Below are 12,298 nucleotides of genomic sequence, written 5' to 3' on the forward strand. Positions count from 1 at the left end.
AAAAATAAGTTTATTTCTTTTTTTTTTTTTTTGGTCATATCAGCATGTTGTAGTATTCTCTAGATAATGATCAATAATTGTCCAGGAAAGGGATTACTTGGAAAGTTCCCCAGTCATTATTGCTGACAGTTTTTTGTTGCCCACTCTCCTGGAATAAGCACTGGCAGTTTCTTGCCGTTGGAAACCAGTTGGTCTGCAGGAAGGAGGGAAGAAAAGACATTTGAAAGAAAGAAGAGAAAATATTTTTGGAGTTGCAGGGGGATGACTGTTCATACCAAATTAGCTTGAGGGAAAAATTGACTTGAGTTAAAGAAGTGAAAAGTGGAGCACAGGAAAGCCACAAGGGAAAAGAAACAAAACTACAAAACAAGGGAGACTCAGAAAGCTGATCCTTTTATTTTATAACTCTCTGTGTAGAGACATTGCCTGGCACCACAGCTGGCTGTGTTTTTGTGCTCTTGAAGCGAGGAGATGCCGTGTCTGGTTTAGTGCTGGTTTTGGTGGCAGGGGTTGGGTGCTCCCAGGAGCATGCAGACTGTCCCTGCATCCAGCCCTGGTCAGTGGCACTGTTCAGGCCTTTGCTTATCTAGATCTGGTGCCTGAGTCCTCTCTGATCGTTTTAAAATCCCCCCACTGGAAGGCTGGAGGTGGAAATCAGGACAGAAGAGTTGATCAGACGCTTCTGTGAATGCCATGAGGAACGGGTGGTTTGTGAGAGCCCAGATAAACCCCCAGCCACTCTGTCCCCCCAGAAACTCCAGCTGGGAAGAGCAGGACTGGAAGGGCTGCTGCCCTCCTGCAGCCCTGCCAGCAGGGCTGTGGTTATGGTGATCCCAGCTGGAGGGAGGCTGGCTCTGAAATGCTCATTAGTTCTGGTCTCCGTTTCTGCAGCAGCAGCGTTTGAAGCTCAGAACAAGGGGAGGCAGCTCGACCCTCCCGTTGCTTGGCCCAGCAATGGAGCTGATTGCACTTTGTTCTGTGTCTCGGGGCTGTGGGATGGAGGAGCTATCAAAGCCAGCACTAATTCATTTCATTATTACTCATTAAACATTCTATTGCTCAAAACTAAGCAAAGCACGTTTTTTTAAAGAACTCTACTGCGCATTTTTTTAAACTCTGCTTAACCTTTTCATTTCAAATATGGTGCAACATTCACCATCTTTCTTTGAAAACATCATAAATTAATCAGAGCAGCGTTGTCCTGGAGAGACAGCTGGCAATATTTACATTTTTTTCTAGTTTGCTTCTGTTCCAACTTACTTCTGCAACTGCAGCAAAGAAAGTCCCAGGTGGAGCTAACTGTATCTGGCTTCAAAATACATTTTTGTTTCAGAGCTAAGTATCTGCCTGCTGAAAATGGAGCCAGCACATGCACTTATACACATGTACACAGCATGGGAACTCAGATGGGGAAAACAAGGAAATGCCTCATATTGTGTCTTTTAATCCCACAGTCCAGATCTTCCTATCATAACTCAGGGAACAGGCAATGGAAGGAGACAGACTTGAGAGGACACTGAGATAATTACAGGACCCCTGCGTGTCTGAAGGAAGTGGGGCTGGAATTAGATGAGCTTTCAGATCCCTTCCATCTCAAACCATTCCATGATTCTGTGCTATCCAGGAGGCCTCCTTTCCCAGGCAGGACTGGTGTGTCTGAAGTTGTAGTGTGTGACTTGGCTGTTGTTTTAGAGTTCCTGGATTTACCTCTGGAAAGGGACCATCCAGGTTCACACAGCAGAGATGATGAATGTAGGATCTTCCTGCCGATTTTCACTCTTGTTGTGTGAAGTTATTACACTTTGTTATATAACTGCCTCTTCCACCTCCAGAACTGGCTGTGATTTATACTGTGAGTAAAGTGATTGGAGATGGTATTGCAATTTAAGTTTTAAATTGATTTGTGACACCTTTGAGTTAAAGTGTGCTGTGGAAATACAAGGTTTTTGCTGTTATTGTTTGGTCGATGTTCTTACCCACGGTAAAGGCAGTTAAGCAGCAAGCTGGAAAAAAATGAGTCTGCTCAGCTCCAGCAATGGAGCATCCAGGTTAAAAACAGAGAAAAGCTTCCCAATAAACAAGTGCTGACACAGGCACAGCACTGGGCACAAAGTGAGTGAAGGTGGCCAGTTCCTGGGCTGAAGCTCTCAGGTAACTCTTGTCTCAGTGCTGTTAAATGGGGCCTCGTTCTGCCCTAAGCATTGCAGTAATTCTGGGAGAGGGGAGAACATTCCTCTCTGGCTCATGAAAGGGATAAACAGCCTTTGTGCCTTTGGGGAAATGTGCTGGGCTTAGGCCAGCTCGGTCAAAACACCCATTTATGTTGGGTGTTCATGTTGCTGTTGGTTGTGCTGTTCAGCTTCTACAGAGTGATGCAGAAGGTGGAGCGTCTGTGATTCCTTCCTTCCTTCCCTCCTGTGCTCTCCCCTATTAGATTTGAAAATTTCCCTGTGATCAGACCTGGATTTTTACAGTAAAAGTTCCAGTAGGTAATAGAACCACCTGAAAAGCTGGGGTGGGGGGAAGCTACTAAAACAAACCTTCATCAAGTTTTGCCAATTAAATGAGCAAAATATACCCAAATGGGGAGTTTCTCTCCAGCCCTGGAGTGCTCTTGAGCTGTGCTTCAGCCAACTTCTCCCTTGGGCAGCCTGAGCAGGTCTTCCCTGCCTCAGACTGATGGGCAGGTGGAAATTCTGGGAGAGAACAATGGGCCAGCCATGAGTAAAAGGCCTCTGTAGCCCAGCTTGCATGGTAAATAGGAAAGCTGGATGCCAGTGGTTTGGATCTTCTGGGTTTTTTTGGTGGTGTTTTTTTTTTATTTTATTTTATTATACAGGTGGTAAAAATGCTTTCCCTTTTTCGGGTAGCCCATAAGACCAAAGGCTTCCTTTTAAGTTATGCCTGGATATTGGTAAAACTCACTGGTGTGGAGAGCAGTTCTTCCCCAAGATGGGAGAGTGGGCTGGGAGTCCTTGAGCTCAGCACAGCTGGGAAGGATGTGCTGCCTGTTCAGCCTGAGCAGAGCCCGTGTCCTTCCCCCACCTGCCTCAAGCATCTGCATCCCTCTCCTCCAAGGCCCAGAAGATCCTCTACACTGCCTTTTTAGTGCTGGCTGCAGCTCTGCCCTGCTCATTAGAGAACCATGTGCATCTCCTGACAAATGACAGAAAAATTGAAAGCCACCACTTGCAGAAATTAGGAATGGAGTCGCAGCCCCGCTGGCAAGCCCCCTTTTCGCCTTGTTAATTCATTTAACAGTTCAGCTGTCAGGGATGCTGGCTCTGATTGGGGAGGCAGTGAGTGTTCAGCGAGAGGCTGGGTACTGATATTCATCCCAGCCCAAAACACAGCTGCTACCAGAGGTGCTGTTCTGCTCCACTGAAATTAAGACTCTGTTAGAGCAGCCACTATATCAAGAGCATTATTCTACCAGGTTGCTGTCACCACCTGATTGTGTGGGGGGCTCTGGAGTTCAGGAGACTCCACTACCTGCATTTTAATTAAACAGAAATCACAGGTTTGGGCCAGACGTGCTTCACCTAATTTGGGAAGGTGAATAAAGTAAAATGTGGCAATACAAATCCTGTGCTAACGAGCCTGCAGCCTTCAGTGCTTCTCCCATATACTGCAAAGCTGTTTTGGATGAAAAGTAATGAAATTCATCATTTCTTCCAGCAGCTGTTGCTGGAGTAGAGTGAGTGTGTGCAGAGAAGGGGTGGCAGAAGGGGTGAAGTGCTTGGAGAGACATCAGCCTTTAAACAGGCCATAAATCCATTTGTGTGAAGAGGGGAGTGATGTGTGTCATTATAACTGATGGTGACATTGGTGACCTTCAGAATTCACAAGAACTGATGAGGCCGGGTTGTTGTTGTTGTTCTTTTTAATGATGATCTCTGAGAGCTGGTTCTGTAATGGGAAAGGCAAGGAGTAAAAAGAGCTGGGAGACAAATCCCTTTGTTTAGTAGTCTCCATTGAAATGCCACTCTAGTTGTACCATCGTCTTTCAGGGAACATTACCTGGCTCTCTCATTTTCTTCCAAGTGGAACTGTAGCTTGGAAAAGAACAGGAATGGAACAGAGTGATGTCTGCTTCTTAACTCTGTCTTCAAAAGCTGAATCCACCTGTTAGTGCAAAGCTAGCAGACACCAAACCAAATTTCTTCCTGTTATGTGCAATTATTTTCATCTGCTCTCCTGTCTGCAGCTCCACAGGTGTTCCTGGACTTCACAAATTTTATTTTATTTACCCGTAGCTGACACAGGAGCATCTGCTCTGCCAGTAATGTCAGGGGAAGCACTTGGAGCCGCCTGGCCATCTCCAGCATTTTACAGGCCAGAAACAGGAAACACCTGGAAAGCTCTAAGACAAAAAATAGTGAAATAGGTTTGGGACAGAAAAGGCTACACTAAGAGAGCAAGCCATGATAAGGACAAAGGAGCCGTGTAAGGAAGCAAAGACTTGACTCCAAGTACTTTGTTCCCCTTTAGAAACTGCTTCCAGCACAGAGCTCTTGTCCCTTCTTACCTGGTTATCTGTGCTGGGGCAACATCCCTTTGTGCTGAAGGCAAGGAAGGTTGGCAGGACAAGGCTCCTTTGCCCTTGGGTGCTTTAATCTCTTCCTTCAGCCTCGCTCTTTCATGTGCGCGCTCCAGATTCCCCCGTGGTGCCACCTCAGTCCCTTCCTGGAGAAGGGAGTCCCTCAGCACAGCCTGGGCCCCCTTTTCTTCTACAGCTTTATCTCCTCCCCTGCCCCAAACAGCAGAGGAGATGCTGTGTGGAGTCCCCTGTGCCTCCTTGGTCTCAGGCTCGGAGAGGAATGACAAGATTCCAGCGCATCCGAGCTGGCAGCCTGCGCCCTGCCGTGGCCCGTGGCTGTTCTCTCCTATCTCGGTGGGACACGTGGGCTGGCTGTGCCTGTGCAGATAGCAGCACGTTGCTGCTGGCACAGCTGCAAGAGCTGGGTGGGCAGTGCCATCCCAGATGCCACTGGAGAAGGGAAGAGAAGGATTATCATGGCCATTTCACATTGCAGCAGTCTAAAACCTGTCAGCCTAGGGGACAGTATCTTCCCTCAATAAACAAAAAGGGGATGGAGGGAAGCTGTTGGGGAATAGAATGGTAAATGAATTATTGGTTTCATGTGCTCAAACTTTAAACAAAGGGCAACTTTGGCACTTTAAAAGCACCAAGCCTTTTAAATAAAAGGGTGTTTGCCTTTTACTTGCTGACACCTCTGGACGTAAGCAAGAGGCTACTTTTGGGGGATGGCAGGGTGTTTGAAACTGGTTGTCCTTTTCCCCTCCCCCTTTAAATTTAAAGAACCTACAGAGCTGTTCCAATGTGATGCTCAGTCCTTGATGAGCTTTACCCTGTCATTCTGGGAATGCCTTGCTCCAGGAGTGACACTGGGTTGCCATCCTGTCCCCAGTGTCTTTCTCTCCAAGGAAGGAGAAGGTCTCCTGTCAGCTTGGAGTTGAAGATGCAAGCCATGTTCTCCAACAACGTGCTAAATGACAGAGGAAAGTCAGAGCGCAGTAAGAAAGCAAACTGTAGGAAGATGAAAGGGAAAAAAAAGTGGTGAGACATTTCCTGGTTGGTCTGGGAAAGTAACCACTTTCCAGTTTCTCTTGGAATTCAATTCACCTGTATCCCAACAGCATCCCGTTTCTGAGAGCAGGATTGGCCACTGGGCACATCCCATCAGTGTTTCTTGGTGGATTTTAAACTTCTCCAGGTTCACTCTATGTACAGGGGCACAACTTAGGGCTTGTCTGCAGCAAGTCCAATTTGGTTTTGTTGTTCCCCTCAATGCAGCTCCACTGGAGGCAGCAGGAGTGTTGATAGCATGTGGCTGTGGGATCTAATACAGCAGGGCTGTGACAGGACAGTAGAAAATAACAAACTAAAGTGTGCCCACATCAGAGCATTAGTCACTGCTGCTGGTATTGTTACAATGCTGGGGAGTTATGGCAATGAATTTTCTCTGTAAGGTTTGGCTCCCTTTCCTACTCAAACTGACTATTTTTAAGGGTAACTTTATATTCTTAATCTGTTTACAGATAATGTGAAGGTTTTGCTAATTAGACTTCCAGATTTGGTAACTTAGCTCAGTAGCTGCTCTTACAATGGCAAGACAGAAAGTAACCGTGCCAGTGTGAGTCTGTGGAAGAAGTGTCCTTAATGTCAACATGTCAAAAAGACATCCCTGCAGCTCTCTGGAGACTGAAATCTAATGTCAAGGCAGAAGGAAGCAAAGTCTGGGAGTCGTAGTGCTGTCAAAGCAAGTTATTCTACCATATAGGAGAAGGAATTTTAAGCGAATGCACTGGAAAGCAGTGTCCAGATTGAGACATAGATTTGATGGGCTTATTTGACATCTTTAATTCTCCATTGACAGTCCAAAGCTCCCTAAAATGATTTGCAATGTTTTCATGCTGCAAGTAAAAGCCGAACGCGCGCCTCATTAACAGCTCATTAAGTTGTTAATATTGGTCATCAGCAGCCTTTGGTACAGCACAATGCTTTATGCAGTGCGGCAGCTCCTGCTTAGCTCGGGTCTAATTGCCTCTTTTTATCACGTCTCAGTGTAGGGAAGATGTTTCTGTCCTAGCAAAAAACATCCGCGGTTTGTGATGCGCTGGTCCCTGGCTGTGGCAGGGCCGGGAGCGCTGGGCTGCGATTGCCGGGCAGCGTTTTGCTCTGATGATGAACTCACAACCCCAACCATTCGATGCTGATTTTTTGGTGCCGATCGTGCAGGCCCCCGTGCTCAGATTCATCGGGAGGGCTCGTGGCTGTGTGCTGCAGTTGTGGGAGGGGAAGGACAAACGAGCTGTTGTGCTGCAGTGCTCTGTGGGCTGTGAGAGCCGGAGCGGGGACATCCCTGCGCGGAGCAGAGGGAGGAGAAGCCTGATCGTGTATGCAGAGCTTTACTGAGCTCACAGCACAGCTACTCCATTAAAAGCAGAGGAATTAACCTTCCCTTCAAAAAAAAATACCATGAGCAATCAGTAGTAAAGTCAAATGAACCAGAAATTGTCCTGGTAAAGAGGTGGGGAAGCCCCTGGCTGATAATTCCTATTCCAGCAGACAGAGGCTGGAGTTGGAATGCTTTCGACTAAAAGGTTATATTTGCAGCCAAATTCCTATTTTGCCTAATTGTGCAGTCCTGCTCTGCTTGTTTGCAGTCATCCTGGGATATGTGAGCAAAATTTGTGCTGTAAGTGTTTTCATATGGGCCTCAACTCCCGTGGCTTTGCCTCCTCTGTACAGCTTTGCTGTGAAGCCAGCTGTGGAGAAACACAGTTGGTTTTCTTCTCTGACATCTGTTTGCTGTATCCGTCGTCAATCACAGAACTGGAGGCTCTTCAGGTTGCCTGTTGTAGACTAAAACAAAAAAGTTGCAATTTTTTCTTAAGAAAGTATGAATTAGCAATAGTCTAAAATATCTTGGCCGCAGCAGTCCAGGCACTGAGATGGAATGGGGGTGTGAAACTGCAGCAATGATCTAAGGGATGAAAAATAAAGAAAGAAAACTCTCACTGAGAGTCAAGAAAATTTAAATTTCATCTCTCTCTCCCCAGGAGCATAAGAACACAGTGTTCTGTGGGCTCCCTGGGGTTCCCTGACCATTGCAATCTGTAAATCCTAAATTAATTCCTCGTGGGGGTCAGCTACCCAAACTGGCATTAAAGCCACAGTGAAAGGTTATTCCGGGGGTAGATCTCACCTGTGCCCTTTGACTTTTTTCTCATATAGCTTTTGACATTTGGTAGATGGCAAACCCAGGGGAGATTATTTGTTACGCTCTCTTGGCTGCAGTGAAGCAGAAGGATTAGACTTTAGTAGGTGCTGCCATTGCTGTTAGTGGATGTGAAGTGGGTGCTTTTGTCAGCTGCCATGAACTTGTGGTATTATGATATTCAAATGTGGCATTAACAAATCACAATAAGTGGAACATGACTACAAATAGAGGAGAAGGAGTTTTGGGTCCTGGAGAGTGTGAGGAAATAATCTGAAATTGGTAATTTTGCTTCTCTAATGGGTAGACTTGCATGAGAGTGGAAGGCAGTGCTTTCCCCTCCTGTACTGCTCCCAGTGCACACGAGAGAGGATCAGACACGCAGCAGCTCCTCACCATCCCTTGAACAACCTTCAGCCCCTCCTGGGGCTGAATCCTGCACTCATCAGAGCTGGCACTGCTCTCTTTGCACAACTGTTCCTGCTCTTCAGTGGAGAAAACCCCAAGTGCACAGATGTAAGGGAGCCATCCCTGATTTGCATGGATGTAAGAGAGAGCGGGTTTTAGCTTGCAGGTTCGTGTTTACCTGATGCTGTCAGGCTCCTGCTGCTCCTGCTCATGGCCCATCTCTGCTGACTGATGGGCTGCCTGCCTGTGTGTGATCATATCCTTACTGACAAGAAGGAAATAGAGGGAAAAGCTCATTTTATTATTCCCTCCACTTCTTGTTTTAACCACCTGTACGCCCTTTCCCGAGGCAGTCTGACAGTTCTGTGAGGGCTTTACTTTTGGGCCAGGCTCTCTCACTTCCTTGATGGATAATCTCAGTATGCAATGTGATAGCCTGTTCTAGGGTTGTGTTTGCTAAGTAGAACTGTGGAATTCAGCAAAAGAAAAGTGTGTAGTTTTTGTTTACAGGCTGTTTCACAGCACTGCTCTCTGGGATTTGCCATGGTTCTAATCACCCAGATCATGTCTGCCCCATGAAATTCCCAGATTGCACATGGCTCGCTCACGTGGGAAATCCAAACCCCCTTTAAAAGAGTAGGGATCACAGCAACAGTGTTTTCACCACCACTGAAAGAGTTCGTGAGGAACAGGATGAGAATGCTCCTCAGTTCAAAAAGAGCACTGGCAGGTAAGCCCCTAGATCTGTGTCCATGGAAAAGAGACTCCATTTCTAGTCCTTGTTTCATTTCAGTTTTCAGAAATTCGGTTTGCAGGAATGTCATCACTCCCTCCCTCCACCCCCACCTGCCTCCTCTGTCTCTGCAGGTGCTGAAGATACCTGTGCCAACATTGGGAAGCTTCCCAGTGTTAAGCATAGAAGCTGGGGATGTTATATTTGGGGATCATTTGCAGCTGCTTTAATTTGTGTTTCTTCATTACTTTAATACCCTTAAAAAATTGATGTGGCAAAACACAGCTACTGTACTAAATGTGGTACACAGAGAGCCAAGTGTTTGCCTACCCAGACAAGATGGCACAGAGTAAAACAGCTGCAGGTGTTCCAGGCTCCCAAAGTTCTCATCCTGGCAGCTGTTCTCTTTCTCCTCTTCACCCTTTCTTCTCCACTAAAATAGATTTTTCTATTTTTTGTCTTTCTATTCTACATCTATTTTTGCATTTTTGCTTTGTCTTCCTCAGCATTCATGAAGGTGAAAGAGATGTTTTTCAAGTTCTTCTTGTGTTCACTTCCACTGGTACATGGGGAGATGTTTCAATTTCTCTTATATGGTTCTACACAATTGTGTAAATCAACACATACCTCCACGTCCCTTGGAAAGGAGTATTTCCAACTAAAACCTGACTTTTACAGCTGTTTTAGCCTCCTCCCCCATCCAGTTGAACATCTCAGCAATGGGAAGGCCAGATTGCTCCTTTGCTGAGACTCATTTCTTGTCTCAGGGTGTCACAAACCTGGCAGGGCAGCATTGGTGCCAAATTGCTGAGTAAGAGGGCAGGAGCACTCAGGCCCAACATAACAGATGAAGTGTGTTGGAGGGGTTATGACCCACATCCCTGGAATGTGGCTCTGCCTCTCTTAGTGCCTCTGAAACACATCTGAGTAACCACAGACAGCTCAACCCCTGGAAAAAGCACCGACTTCCATCACAAGATGAAGCCCAGCCTAAAACAGGCAGAAATTAGTGGGAAGTGTATTTTACATTCTAAATATAGACCGTGCTGCTCTTCACAGTGGAAAGCAGCTTCGCAGTCGCTGGTTTTGAAGCACAACTGACTAATTGTTATTGAGCTAATCAGCATCACTCACACAGCATTCCTGATGGCACCAAGCTCTGCTGCTGGGGAAGCTCCCATCCTCCCACTGCTCTCTCCCAGACTCTGTCAGAAAATGGCCAATAAACACTGAACATTCTTCTCTCATGCCACTTCCTTCATGCAAGGTCTGACTGCAGACATCTGCAGATCCACCTTTTTGGTCTTTCCTGGGAGTTACCATCCTCACATTTCTTCTCTAAGCCTGTACTGCAGGAAAACCCCACTTTGCCTGTTTTGCTGATCAGTCTCACTGCTTTATCTGGTGACCTTCTGTTTGTTGTGTTGTGTTTGGCTTTAGAATCCACTAAACTATTGCTTATCTACACTGTGACTTGAAGGCAGTGGCTGCAGCTGAAGAAGCAGCAATCTCCATGTCACTGCAGGGATATAACTTCAATACAGTGAGGATGGTTTAGGTTAGGCATCAAAAAGAATAATATTAAAGTTATTTTGTGAGTTATTTTCTATTGTAGATATCCCTATTTTGTTTATTTTTATTTTTAAAGTATGAGTATTACACAAACCCCTATTTTAAGAGTTTTTAAAGTAGAGAGGTGCTGGCAGAGTTTGTGTAGGAATGACAGCACGATCTGGAAATAAATCAGTGATTGAGATTACATGAAAACCTGACCAGCAAGCTGATCCCAGTGTGACCCAGGAGGATGATGTCTGATTCCTCTCCAATCCCTTTTAGCCCTATTTTCCATGACTGTGTGTGCCAGGAATCAGTGTGTAAACTTTGGAAGCTCTGGTGTGCAAGATTTCCCCATCATCACACACTGAACTGAACACTGCTGTGCATCTCCCTTGTTGTTAATCACTAGGTAGGGAAAATTACAGCTGGTACTCAGAACATGCTGCAGCCACCCCTCCATTGTAATGAGGAGACAGATTAGAGGATTTTGGGGCCTGGAGCTGTGTCTTTGTTCTGTGTTTATGCAGCACATTGTGCAATGAGATTCTGGCCTCTAGGTGCTAACACCAAAATGCAAACATATTGATTACCAGGGAATAAAGGCAGGCATGTTCTCCAAGTCATGCTTTGAAGAACTGGGGGAAAACACGTGCGAGATAGAAAAGGATCAGTGGTCCTTACAAAACAGAAATTTGCTTGGGATTGTTTGGGATCAAGCTGATGCACAGAAAATCCTTCAGTCTCTTTCACTGCATTTTTCTCTTCATTTTTGGCCTGAATCTTTACTTAAATGGCATGGGAGTATCAGGAAATCTTGTCCCAAACTTGTTTGTGAGTGTCCTGCCAGTAACACTGCCACTGCAGAAACAATTAGAAAACCAGCAGAGGAGAAATCCTCTGCTCCCCAGAAACTGGAGCAGACATAAGAGCAGTGAGGAATGCTTCACAAAACCAGTTATCAAGTTTGCCCAATGAATCACAAGGATTTGTAGCCTACCTGTGCCACAGAGCATCGTGGTGATTGTCACTGGGAAAAGGAATAGTAGCTCCATATTGATGGAAAGCTCTGGGTGCCACACAGCCCAGAGAACAAATATCCCAAGTGAGAAGAGCTGAGGTGAAACTTCTGCAGAGCACAGAGCTCTGGAGCAGGGAGGCCACCAGGGATTTAAAGCACCTTCTCTTTAAAGGTTAGAAGCATTTGCAAGCTCAAATTGCCTGCAGTGAGAGCAGAGGCTGCTCAGTGCAGCTGGGGAATGAGGGCATTGATACGTTTAAATGTGGATTTAGATGTGTAACTTTATTTATGGGCTCATTTTCACACTCTCGCCACGTTTCTGGATAGATTTGTTGTCTTTACGTGATCCTGCCAACAGCAGCCCAGCCCATATTTGTTACTGTTTGTTACTAATTACTACACAACCTGCTCAGTCTTTCTCCTTAGGTTTTGGCTGAGAGAGAGTTTCAAGGAGACAATATCTAAGATGAATTGAAATCAGATAAGAAAAGGAATGTTTACAAATATCTGTGTGAGATTCCAAGGCAGGATACGTGCGCAGAATTTGACTTCATGAGTACAGACTTTTTTTCAGGGAAAGTTAAATGCTTTCCACCTGCCAAGAGCTGTGTTTGGACCCTCGGGGGTCTGTGTCGCTCCTGCTATAGTTGATAATGTCACTAACACCTAAAGCAGTGTGAGGTATGTAGCTCTAACCTTGCTTTTTATGTATTTGAGATTTCAACAGCCGTGAAAAATTCCGAGCTCAGTAATCTTGAAGTGCATTCCTAGAAGGTAAAAAGCCTTTTGAATTCACCTTTAAAATGCGCTTGCTTTTATTGGCACAGGCTATCCATA

General features: G+C 45.8%; 1 protein-coding gene across 4 annotated transcripts in view; it reads left to right on the forward strand.

Annotated features, from left to right (window-relative positions):
- The window catches only part of SDK1 (sidekick cell adhesion molecule 1), a 384,804-nt gene that overhangs the window by 336,748 nt on the left and 35,758 nt on the right, over window positions 1-12,298 (forward strand). The gene's annotated exons all lie outside the window — the stretch shown is intronic.

The sequence above is a fragment of the Onychostruthus taczanowskii genome, unplaced genomic scaffold (genome assembly GCF_017590055.1).
Source record: "Onychostruthus taczanowskii isolate IOZ18803 unplaced genomic scaffold, ASM1759005v1 scaffold19, whole genome shotgun sequence".
Taxonomy (NCBI): domain Eukaryota; kingdom Metazoa; phylum Chordata; class Aves; order Passeriformes; family Passeridae; genus Onychostruthus; species Onychostruthus taczanowskii.